Here is a 13,236-nt window from a genome sequence, read left to right on the forward strand (position 1 = left end):
GCTGTTGCTGTTGTTATTGCCATTGTTGGTGTAGCTTATTGTTAGCCAGTCGCCAATGTGGAATTGGCAGTTTATTTTTCACTTTCGGGGCGAGTGGAAAAACAATTATATTTTATGATGGCCAAAACGAAAATTGAAATGGGAACAGCGTTTACCAGCGAAATGAAAATCGCCGCAAGGTGACTTGGATTTTGGGGTCTGGGTTGCTGGACCTGGCAGATGGCTGGGTTTATTGCGAAAGGAATTTGGCTAGAAGTTCACTGGCCATTGCGTTGGTGAGTACAGTACAGCCTGGCCAGATGCAATCAGTCAGGTGAAATGGGTCCATAGAGGTAAGCTGCTTATCGCACTATCAGTGCGAATGCAGGCTGCTCTTGCGAGGGGCGGAAAATCTCCTGAAAAGCTGCGCCAAAAACCGCGAAATCGGCGAAACACAGTTTGATGAAGTTTCTGATGGCACCCGCACCCACACTCACACTCACACTCGCACCAGCATTCACAGTCAAACTCACTCACATTCCCACCATTCACAATGAAAATAAGACAGACAAAAGCAGCCAAACACACTGTCATTTTTGGCCAACGAGCTGTGGCCGCAAATTGTTTTGGCCAACTTCGGTGGCATCCGCATCTCCGCATCTCCGCATCTCCTGGAGCTTTCAGCACCATCTCCATCTCTTCAACTCAATCGCAAATGTCGGACACATAACTCGAGGGCATTAATCATTATAAATCAGACTATTCACTCGCCGATTGGCCAATGGTAAGGCAAAAGGGGTGCGGCAAGCCAGGTGAAAGCCATGTGAAAGCCAGGTGAAAGCCAGGTGAAAGCCAAGGCGATGGCAAAGCAAAATAATGAACGGCACATCGGAAATGCCAAAGCGAAATTCCTCAAATGAACTTCCGCCACAGAATGCAGCTGGAAAAAATGCTAGCTCTACGAATGGGTGTGTATGTTTGTTTGTATTTGTGCGCAGGGGGAGCAGAAAATAATAAAATAAGCCAGCCGCTTCATAAACGAGTAGAGCGAGTGAAAAGCTTGGCATCGCAGGACTTATAGGGGGTTTTGGCATATACACCCATATACATATACACTCATACATACTGCATACATCCCTGCAAGTTTCGCCGCCGGCGAGTTTGGTTTTTGCCCGGCTATTTGGCTTTGCGGATTGGCTCCGGCAATGATTGTTTTGCATATTTTCCTTGAAATGGAAACTCGAGGTGAAAAACGGCGACGCAGAGCCGATCTAGAGCAGTTTTCAACACCCACTTGAGCAAAATTATAGCAGATGATCAATGGATTTCCAATAGATAAACTTAAGCGGTTGTTTCGCTTTCTTTTACACTCTTAAACAATTTAATATGAGTGTGCTTTTCGCTTGTTTCAATAAAGCATGCATTTACACTCTATTTACTTGCTTGCATAAAATCTATTGAACATCCCGTCCGGTTGTTACGAACATAATAAATACATATGACTGGAGTTGGGATTTTTGGCTATTTGGCCATTTTGCATTGAGCGCTGAAGGTAATAAAAATTAATATATGTATCATGTTACTGCATTTAAACAATGGCTCATCAGCTGAGATCTTTTTTGGCAGCTATGCAAAAAGGAACTACGTATTTGGTAAACCAACAAACATCAAGGCCTGTTTACATGCCGCAAAGCTTTGAGCTGTCATTTTGCAGCTGCTTTTAGGATGATATCTGTTAGGTATTTACCAAAAACAAAAATCAGCTTTTCCCCTGGATCAAGTCTTAAAAACCCGATATTCAAAGTAGAAACTTGAGCATTTTCCGTACTTTTCGGTCAGTTAAATTGGGTTGCCTGTGGTCATCGTATATGTGCGCAAATCCATTAATGTAAAAACATGAAAAAAGAACTTGGTTTATGTTACACATTTGCACCGTTCATTCCGCTTTCAGAGCGTTTTGCCATATTTGCAAGAGCAAATGTGAAAATTAGCAGTGGCGAAAAACAATTTTTTCACAAAAAATGATTTGGGTGGTTAGTATTGGTAATTAGGAGTAAAAAAACGTATTTTTTTTTTAACTTTCTGAACATTTTTAGCCAAGTTATACCGAAAATACCAATCGTAAATATTGAAATTTTGGCGAAAATCGTTTTTCTGTTTTTTGCGTAAATAATTTTCAGTTTTTTGATCCCAGCATTCGAAATAGTGGCCCAAATATGGAATGTCATACCTCGTTTAGTTCGTAATTAAATTTCTAATCGAACTGTGTTTTCAAAAAAAAAAAATTCATAGAATTTGGCCAAAAATTATTTCAACAGAGTCGGTCAAAAAGTGATTTGGTTGGTTAGCATTGGTAATTAGGAGTAAAAACCCGTAACTCTTTTGGATTTCTGACCCTTTTTAGCCGAGTTATACAGAAAATACCAATCGTAAATATTGAATTTTTGCCGACAATAGTTTTTCTGTTTTTTTTTGCGAGTATTATTGCAAATTGTGAAAAGCAGCAGTGGCGAAAAACAATGCATGTCCAATGTCGATGAGTGCGCTCAAAAGTGTGCTACAAAAATTGATGTGTGTCTGTGTGTATGTGAGATAGTCTCCCTGTGTGTGTGTGGCTGGGACAGCCATTTTGAAACTTAGCTGCGCTAACAACCGGAAATCGTGCAAGTATTTAAATACAGCCACAGTGGTAAGTGCTGCGGATTCCCAGGAAGAGCGGAGATGTGAAAATGTGAAATTGCGAAGAGTAAGCATAGCCCGAAAACCGGAATAGATGAAAATTTATTTGAATTGCACTTGCAGTTGCCTGGTTGTGTGTGTGTGTGTGTGTGTGTGTGTGTATTTGTTGTCTGTGCACAGCACAGCTCCTTCGTTGCCCCCGAATATGCCCCCATTTCGACATTGTCATCGCCTGCATTTACATGCACTTACCGTTGTCATTGAAAATGTACATTTGCCTAACCCGCCCAACAACGACCTCCGCATAAAAATCGGATACAAATTCGACCTCAAGACGGGTTCTTCTTCAGTCATCCGAACGGACTCGACTCGTGCATTATCGTTACTCTTAACGTTTTCATATCATGAATTATTGATTTGATTGCTCTTCAATCTGCTGCTCTTGTTTCACTTTATTTTCGTTTTTTTTTTTCTTTTTTTTCGTACTTTTATGTTCTCCCAGCGATTATACATTTTTAATTTGATTCCTTCAGCTTTTTTCCCAGCATTCGGGCCACCCATGTTGCCGGCGGATGTGCCGTCGCGTATATGACAAATTAACATTGTTAGCATGCCGGGGCCGCAATTAATCATCGTGGCTAAAAGGGAACCCGCCGGGTTTATTGGGTACTTTGTGGGGGTGGTGTGTGTGTGTGTGTTCGGTAGGTGGTATGTATTGGGTTGATTGAAAGGCGGACGCCTGTCTATGACGAACTGACTTGCGGATGACTGAGTGTCTGGCACACCGTTTGACCTTTGACCTTTGACCCGTGCCTCCTTGCGTCCTCATATATCAACTACTTACTTCACGAACTGATGAAAGAACTCCACACATCAGCATTGCTAAATAGTGGCTAAGTATAGCTCTGGCGCCCACCACTAATCCCTAATTAATCTACGACCGTTTCATTTCCGGCTAAATGTGCTAATATGTAATTTGCCTTGATTTCTGACTGACCACTGACCAGTGGCCGGATAATATCGAAATAGGTTATGTTTTTATAAAAATATAATTACACCCTTAATCCCCAATTAATGCCAGTCCATTTTATTTGGCTCTCTGCATTCGATTGCCATATGCTTTGGGCCCACGCAAATGATTCCAGCCACATGAATAATTTAAATATCACAATTCTTTGTGCTTTCAGCCATATGCACCTACCTATTGTATATGTATCAATTCTAGCTTTTTTGCAAATACCCTGTTGTTCTGCTTTCAGGTTGCCCTGCTTGCCTTGATTAATCTTTTGATTTCAGATCAGGTCATTGTTTCCAGTAGTAGTAGTGGTAGTAGTAGTAGTAGATTGTCCTCCTGCTTCCTTTGTTTCAGCGTCTGAATAAATCCCCAGGGTTCCATTCCATTCAATTTCATTCCGTTCCAGGCCATCAATCAACCTGCTGGGCTCGGCCGGTCTCAGCCTGGCTCAATCTCGCCTGGGCTTTGGCCCAGACATAAGTCTTCCAGCACGCCCACTTCTTGACCAGTGCAACACCTCCGCCCACTTTGTGGAGACCACACCACACCGCCCCTTCCCACTTGCCCCTTTCCCCTTTGGAGTGCAGAAGTGCAGGAGTGGAGAACAGATGCTGCAGTTGGCCTTGCTGCGTCTGCAACAACGGCCCAATACAATTCCTAAGTTATTAATGCCATCTCGTATTTTCCCCTGGCCAACTCGTCGCCGACTTGCCTCCCTTTACTTTCCCCTCCCCCCCTCTGTTCCCATCGGACTAACCCGCTTAAATCGGAAAAGCACCCACACATTCTACTCGAAATTTCAGATTCCAGAAACAAAACCCCCAAAAAGTCGCAAAACTAATTAAGCTAAATGTCAAATACCCTTTAATTAAATCGAAAAACTACCAGTTTGTAGCAATTTATTGTTTATATGCGTGATATTTAAAAGCTAATAATATTATTGTCAAATATTCAAGTGACAAACTTGCCGATAGAACCATAATACGCTGCAGATAACGTGCGAAAAGAGGAATAGAAACTTTGCATGTAAAAATCGGTTGGCAACAATATTTTATGGATACACTCCATGGAGTCGACCATCTCCATCTCCATCTCCGTATCCATAGGTTTTGCAATTGCCGCAGGCGCCATCCAATATCCAGACTGAGGTTGGACTGGGACACTCTCTAAATGTCAGCTCGTGTGTGACCAACTGCGTGAATCCTGTGAACCGCTCTATTGCACTGCGAAAAACCGCAGCATGAATGAATGCGCTCTCTTATCGAACGGCAAATTCTCATTAAATGTGCAGCACATTTTAGAGGCTTTCACTTCGGTTTTTATTGGATCTTGGACCCATATATTTCGGGGTGGCCATTTTAAACCATTTTAAATTGTAATTAGGTCATTTTTGTGGCGAAATGTTTGAGCTCTAGGTGTACCTCCTATGGAAACCTATTTTCCACTTTTCTATATCCTCTCTTCATAAGCTTTTTGCCGGGTCGACATGTGTCGGGTATCAGTGACGGAAATCAATGTCGCACTTAAGCGGATTCCTCAAATTGGCTGTATGTTTCTGCATTTTTATATTCCGCACTTTTGTACCCCCTACAAGGGTTATTTGTATTTTTTAAAGACACTCTGCCATTTAGATATTGTTACCTTACAGTTTCGAATAACCTATAACTGTCGTAAGTGTAACTAGGCACTTTACACAGATCTTAAACGAGGTTTAGCTAACATCAAGGGACTGGAAATGGCAATGATTTATTCAAGCATCCTAATAATAGATCGCCAGGTAGCCAACAGTCGGGGCGATCTGCTCTTTTTTATATGTATTTTTTCCTGCCAGGACACTTTTGCCATCAAGGCCAGACTCCTGGTAACTACTAAGCCAAATCAACAAACAAATACACACACACACCTATACACATGGATGGACAGGACACAGGCACATGCACATGTGAGTGTAGACGTGGGTGTGGATGTTGAGTTGGATGTGGGTGTGTGGGTGTGTGGGTGAAGCAGCTGTCGTCGGCGGTAGGTGTCAACAACTGTGTGGGTGAATGGGTGTGTGAAGGGCTGCGAAAGAGCCACACACCCATATCACTACACACAAATACACACAGAAGTGGCCAGGCGGAGAGCTAAAAATATAAGTAACAAATGCCCCGACGGAAATCAAGTTGAAATTTCATAGAGTGCAAAGGAAATTCAAACGGAAAACCAAATGAGCGAGTCAAGCGCACCGAAATCGAACCAAACCCAAACCCAAACCCAAACCCAATCCCAAAACCGGTTTATAAAATCCCCCAGTCCGCGAGGATGAAGCAGCTGAAGGAGCCGAACATAGACGCCAGTCTATGCGGCTAACAGCATTTAGCCGACCAACTAAAATCATAATTTCCTGGCTTTCTGACTCCCACTGACTTCGTTAACTTGTGACGTGGAAACGTGATCTCAAGAACCCTATTTTATATAATACAAATTACGAGGAAATTGCAAAAAACATATATACTATGTATAGCATTAGTTGCTCACTTTTATAGACAGCCTTACAATGCTTTATGCTTTATGATTTTGTGCATGCAAGTCTCCCCGTTTCATCCCAATATTCAAGCTAGCTCTTTAAAAGTTATTAATTTTTCCGGCTCGAATGGGGAATGGGATGCCCCGTTGGGGAGATGGGGAGCTACCATTAACTGATTGTGTCAGGAGCCTGGACCGCCGCTACCAAAATCCTACTCACATGCGACCAGGCCATAGTTTATATGTATTCATACAGGACGGTTCATATGGCCGCCGTTTGGTGTCGGCAGCGGCATAAATAAATCAAAATGTCGCCGATGCCCGGCTTCAACAGCAAACGGCCAACAGCCAACAGCCAACAGCTTCGCCCCCTGACAATTTTCCACCGCCAGATTTTTCCCGCCCACTTTCCACGCTGTAGTTGTAGTTGTAGTTGTAGTGGTGGTGTATTGTTCTTGACCCATTGAGGATAACAAGGTTCGGCATTTCGTGTCCAGCGGAGGCTCACTTTTTCGGAGGCAGCAACGGATCGCAGCCCCCCAATTTTTTGATTTTTATTTTGTTTGGGGCAAGTGGTGAATGGAGCAGAGAACCTGGTTTTTCGCTTGAGCTTCGCAAAAAGTTTTCGCTTGCGTTTGAATTTTATGCGAGTTTTGGTTTCTTTCTCTTCGGCTTTCGTTTCTGTTTTTTTTTGGTTTTTTCAGATTTTGTTGGGCTCCTTTACTTCCTGGTCGGCGTGTCGCATAAATTTAAGTTAGCCGCACATTTTCGCACTGCCTGCCACTCCCACAGCCGCCCACCAACGCCCATCTCCGCCCACTTGAGCGGAGCCTCAAGGACAACCGCATAGTCGCAGATTCTCGGTTAACTTGATGCGCCGCTAAAAGTTTTCCTATTTTATTATTTCTGGCTGCCTTTGCTCCGTTTTCTCATCGCCTTTCTCTTTGGCTTCACCCACTTTTGCAATCCCTACAGATGTATCTATATATATAGTATATATATATATTTATATATGTAAGTATATATTTATTTTTTTGGGCCCTCTTTGGTTTTTCAATTTTCGCTACTCAAGTAAAACTATTTATAAGTTGTATTTGTCTTGTTTTTTCTTACAGCAGAGTGCTGATAGGCGGTGGGCTTAGTTTCCCATCGAAGTGATTTTCGTGGTGGCGAAAGGCAATAATTTGCAATGTCTCAGTGGGGAAAATGCGGAGATTCTCCCAATTTAAGATCCTTGGACCGTGACACCACTTTCAATTCAATTATTTTTAAAGGCATTTATTTCCATCAATTCCTTACGTGATTCTTTTAGCTAAGAAGTTTCAATAAGTAATCTTCGTGTAAAACATTGGATTTTAGTACTTATTTTTGCCCTGTAATTTGTATATCGCATGTAGGTTTCTATCGCAAAACTAAGAGTCCTAACGTTAGTTGAACACTTTTCCGCATTTTATATTTTCGTCAATTTTTTGTGCAAAATTCCCTTTGGGCAAACGAAGTGTGTCAATGCAGTGCCTTCTGTTTTGTTTTCGTTTTGCCTACTCCCTACAACTGAAAACCCTTTGCATCTATTTCCGTTTTCCGAAGCCTAGTTTGCAGCATGTAATTGATTCCACATTTGTCGCCATTTGTGCAGCAAGATCCCATTCCCATTCCCATCCCAATCCAAACCATTTCCCCCCTTCGCATCGAAAGTTGTTGGAGGAAATAAAAGCAATTACGGCCATCAATTGGCCATGTTGCATAAAAATGAATAGCCATAAAATGCTGCAGCGGTGACAGATGGAATATGGAAGTCATGGAGCGGACGGACATGGATATGGCCCATAGATCAGACAACCGTCCCGCGGGCAGTTGTTATTTTTGACTTTGTTTTTTTGTAGATGATATGGTTTTTTGCTCTACCCCCCACCCTTCCCCCCACTCGTATCTGCTGGCCGCGAAATTGTTATTACTTAAAGCGTCTGCTGGGAGCGCCGCAAAATGTTGCACATTTTTCATGCGTTTGACAGCCGGATGGTTGGATTGGGGGGAGTTGGTGGCGAGGAAAAGCCTTGCCCTAATTGCAGCTGCACCCGTCATCATTACGGGCGACTTCCTGTCCAGTCCTGTCCCTTTTTCCAACGAATTTCCCCCTCCCCTCGACTGCTGCCACATTCCCTTTCGGCCTTGTGGCCAAGTTTTTGGCTAATCTATTTGTCATGTTCGCGCATTCGAATCGGAAAAACTAAGCGACATAGCCCAACGTAATTTGCAACGATACTTCCTGCTTTTCACCCCAAGCTTTTCCCGCTCTCCCCGCTCTCCCCGCCCTCACCGCTCCATAGAAAAGCCAAGAACTGGCCGCAGGAGCGAGGAAAGCGGAAAAGACATTTCAGAAATTCAAAAGCGTTGGCTTTGATAAACGAGCTGAGCTGGACGGCTTGGACCCTGAGCAAAAAGCCAAGGAAAACCAAGGAGAGATACCGCACTGGATGTTGGATAGTGGATACTGGATGCAGGATGCGGGACTGGAGAAGAAGGGGGAAAAGTGGAAATGCGGATGAGATCGGGGGTCATCCGTGTGTGTGTGAGCGCAATTGCAATTCAAATTTTTGCTGCCGCAAATGCAATTTCTATAGGATTTCACTTTGGTTGACTCTCGCTCCCATCTGTGTCCACAAATTGCAGTCTCATGCTGCTGGCTCTTTCGCTGCACAGCTCTCTGTCTCTTTCGCGGCAGCGTCTTACCCATCCGCACATGTATCTGCATCTGCATCTGCATCTGCATTTGAATCTGTATCTGAATCTGAATCTTTGTGGCATCTTTTATGTCGCAAAGATTTGTTTACTCCACGCTCGACTTTTGTTTTGCAGTTGCTTTGCAGTTATCCCCTTCATTCGATTCTTCTCGTAAAGTTTCAAACTCTTTGGTCGCTGCACTCGAAAAATGATGTGATATGTAGTTGAGTTTTTACCATGTTTAACAATAAATCAATTGAAAGCACTTAACTCAACGAAGTTTTGTCAACAAAATGTCTAAGCAAACATTTTGTAATTGTATTATCAATTTTGGCAGCGATACACTACAAATTATTCAAGGTACAAGAATGTTATGAAATGTACATCAAATCGCCTTGCTAGACCATTTTCTCTCAGTGTGAAACATTCGCGGTGCATTGCGTTCGTTCGATTCATTTTGAGTGTAACCAAAGATGCTGCAACATCCAAAATCTGCTGACGAACAAAGCGAGCGAGATAGATAGATGACAACAGAGAGAGAGAGAGATATGCGTGCATATGTGACGGTGCAAAAGTTCTGGTTGCGATTCAACTTTTGCCGCTTTGGTAAAAAAGTGCCACGAAAGTAATGTTGCAGAGTCGCCTCCAGGGAGATTGAGTGACAGATTGAGCGGGTTGCACGGTAGCAAAAGGGGGAATGGCAAGGGGGAAAGGGGGCGGGTGGGAGATATGCCAAAAAACTTTCAAACAAAAACGATTTAAAAAGCGATTCAAAGTCAGATTCTCAAATCGAATCAGAATCGATTAAAGCAAAGTTGTTTATGGCACAAAGTTCAACAGATTGAACACAGCCCGCAAATAAAACACGAAAGGCTGCCGAAATCCGAAATCCAAAGGGATGACGCCTCAAATACCCTGGTAAGAGAACTTAATACTAACTTTGGTTTTCCGCACGCATTTTAATCCGCAACTAAAATATCTGCAAAATTTCCAACACCAAGATCGTTTTTTTACCCGTCGTTTTAGGTGGCAAGTCATTTGTGGTGGTCGAAAATGTTTGGGGTTTGGGTTTAGGGTAGCAAAAAGTTTGATTCCTCTGAGCCAGCCATATTTCAAGCATCCTCTTTAGTTTATGGGTTTTTTTTTTAAATGACAACGAATTCGCATTATCAGTAGATAAGAGAGTGGCTCTACTTTACAAGTATCCACCTTTCCAAAGATAGTTCTTTCTTTGCCATAGAACTGCTATACAAGGCATATATAGCATGAATGTTAACCTTAATGCAAAACAACTAATATTGAAATCGAAAATTTGCCACCTTTTGGGAATGCCTACGTAATGGGCATCCTGCGGTTAAGGGACTGCGGTCCCAGGACCTTCGCTGCAGAGTCTCCAATGCAATCTCAACCAGTTGCATGCTGCCCCCTGGCAACTCAACCCGTCTCAACTCAACCCAACTCAATCACAATCTTGAAATGGGCAAACAACCATTGCTCGCAGACAACTCACACGGCAAAAAATGATATTAACTGCATTAACGGCCCAACTTTGCATACTTTTAACAGAAATTTTAAGCGATTTTGTGCGAGATTATAGCGAGCATTAATCACAGAGATTCTTATGTATTAAATAAAAACTAATGAATAAAAATGTCACTTTTTATTAATTAAAATACCGATTAAAATACCGATTAAAATAAAACCTTTTTCAGTTTTATGAACTTTTTTGCAGTGCCATCAATTGCCAAATGCCTGAACAAAATTTATGCAGAGTAGAAAAATCCGAAGGAAAAGTGTGCGACCAAAAAAGAAAAAAAAAAAAGATATGCAGAGCACGTGGAGCAAAATCACATTTTGTTTGCGTACAATTTTTGATAGATTATTACAGAATGCGGCAGAGTTGGGTTTTCCGGCTGGCCTGGGCTCTATATACATATGTATTCTATATATATATGTATGTATGTATATAATGACAGTATCTTGCAGTCACAGCCAGCAACTTCGCGCCAAGTTGACATAAACGGAACCAAGTGGGTTCGGCGGCTGGGGGAGTAAATCAAGTCGGTGAGGATGTACGTAGAACTTGTATTGAGAGGCTGGAGATACCCAGTACCCACTACCCACTACCCAGTAACCATTATCCATTACCCATACGCCCCGTGCGCCACGCCCAAGCGCAGCTTGTTTGCATGGCTGGAATGGATTGGAATGAAATGGGCCAGGGGATCAGCTTCGGCTTCAGGTTCAGCATACGCTCTGCACTGAGCGAAATTCTGTATACTCTTCAAAGCAAATATTTATCGAGGGTTATGCAGAATGTCTACAACTAAAGCCATTTTATTTTAATGGGGGTAGAAAATCACGCAAATTAAGAACCAAGTTATTTAGTTATTAGTTATTTAGTAATTAGTCACTATTCCTCATTTCTTTGGCCAAGTGCAAAGTAAAGCTCCAGCAGCTTGTCATATAATCACCGAGCTGGGAGTGCGTGTGTGTGTGTGCGTGTGTATAGGACGTAAGATAGCGATACCCTTGACAGTACTTAAAAAATGCGAATAAAAAATGAAGAGGAAGCACGCAAGTTTACTTTTGTTTGCTCCGCCTTCGTTCTTTCAGCCACTTTACCTCCTTAGCTGCCCGAATCTGCCCGATTTTGCCTGTTTTTCCTGCTGCGTTTCAGATTTTGTGCGGTTACTTTTGGCGCTGGATGCGCTCTACCCAAAAATAAAACACATATTTTAAAGAAATATAAGTAAAATAAAAAGAACAGAACAGAACAGAACAGAATATATGTAGACAAAGTTTCTACTTTCCTGGGCTGCTTTGCCTTTGCCTTTGCCAAATTGTCTTAATAGATTTATGGGCGTACGCAAAATGGCTGCACTTGGCCCGGACCGGAAGTGGCCAAAAAATGTGAGAGAGAAAGGGTGCTGGCGGTGAATGGCGAAAGCAGAAAGAAGGGAGAGCAGCAAGGACTTTTAATTTGGTTGCGCAAGACTTGGCTTTCGCAGCTCCACCCCGCCCTTTTTATTTGCCCATTAGTTGGGCTTGGAGCGATATTAGCTGCGGGTTAATGGTACTCCAATTGGGAGCCCCAATTTCTGGGTCACAAATCCCCCGGGAGAACCCCAAATCAACTGACCAGAGCGGTTGGTTTCCTCTTACCATTCATATCACTCGCTTTTCCATCTCCATCTCCCTTCCGACTGACAAATTGTGCTTTAATCTCTTGCCAGCGATCGAAAAACTTATGCTCGCCCAGGTATCTCCCTTTTTTTATCAACTAACTTTGGGGGGACATTTATGCACTAACTTTAATCGTCATAATCCCCAGTCAGGGTTAACTTACAGACGACGACGGCATTTTGTTGATGTTTGTCTTGCGGCCCCCGTTTTGCAGCTCCATCAAGAGTTTAGCTGGTTACTTGGGCTCTATATATTATGGCGGGGCCCCTTCGGTTTTCACGACGCAAAGTTGCAAAGCCAGGACCCCGCACCCGTATCCCTATTCCGAGGATTCCAAGGATTGCAAAGAACACAAGGAGCAGTAGTGGCGGTAGTGGCAGTAGAAGCAGCAGCCGCATCCTTTTGGCCAACTGCCGTGTGTTGTCTGACGTTTTGCTAACGACTTTTCAATGGCTGCTGCTGAGCCAAGGCATAAGTTTTGCGGTTCCCGGGCTCCTTCGCCTCCCCTACCCTCCCCCCCCCCCTTCGGCAATAACGTCCTTGGTCCTTTCTAGTGTGCGGTATGCGTATGTGTGTGTGCTAGTGTGTGTGTGAGGACAGTCTGTTCCAAGTAAACAGTTTGCTACGACTCCTCGTGACTGCTCTCCTTTGGGTTATTGGCTTGGCTTGGCCTGGCAGCAGCTGTTTGAGGCTCTGCAAACATCTGCACGGCGAGAAAAACATGGTCTCACTTGCGAAACATTCGTTGTAAATCCCCAATCTACGCTCACTTTATTTCTGAGGGTTTCTAGTGAGTAAATGAAATCCAGTTAGACATTTGAAGAGCCTCCACTTACAGCACACTTAATTTCGAAACAATCGCACGACACATTTTATGCTATCCTGTTATCTTTCAATTGGCAACTTAATTGCATACTTTCAAACACCTTTGCATGGCAGAGACAGACTTAAAGCATCCTTCCGTGCCTTACATGCTATCACTCTTAATCTCCGTTGGCTTTAAGGCTTTCCAGATGCAGGATACTGAGCACTTTGGATTTAAAGACGAACCACTCGAGTTTTTTGCCTTAGTGTAGGCGGGCATGTGTGGGTTTTTTGCCTTTCCATAAAGCTGAGGAACTGCTACAGTTGTAAAAAGAAATTAGTTG

Source organism: Drosophila santomea, chromosome X, assembly GCF_016746245.2.
Source record: "Drosophila santomea strain STO CAGO 1482 chromosome X, Prin_Dsan_1.1, whole genome shotgun sequence".
Classification (NCBI taxonomy): domain Eukaryota; kingdom Metazoa; phylum Arthropoda; class Insecta; order Diptera; family Drosophilidae; genus Drosophila; species Drosophila santomea.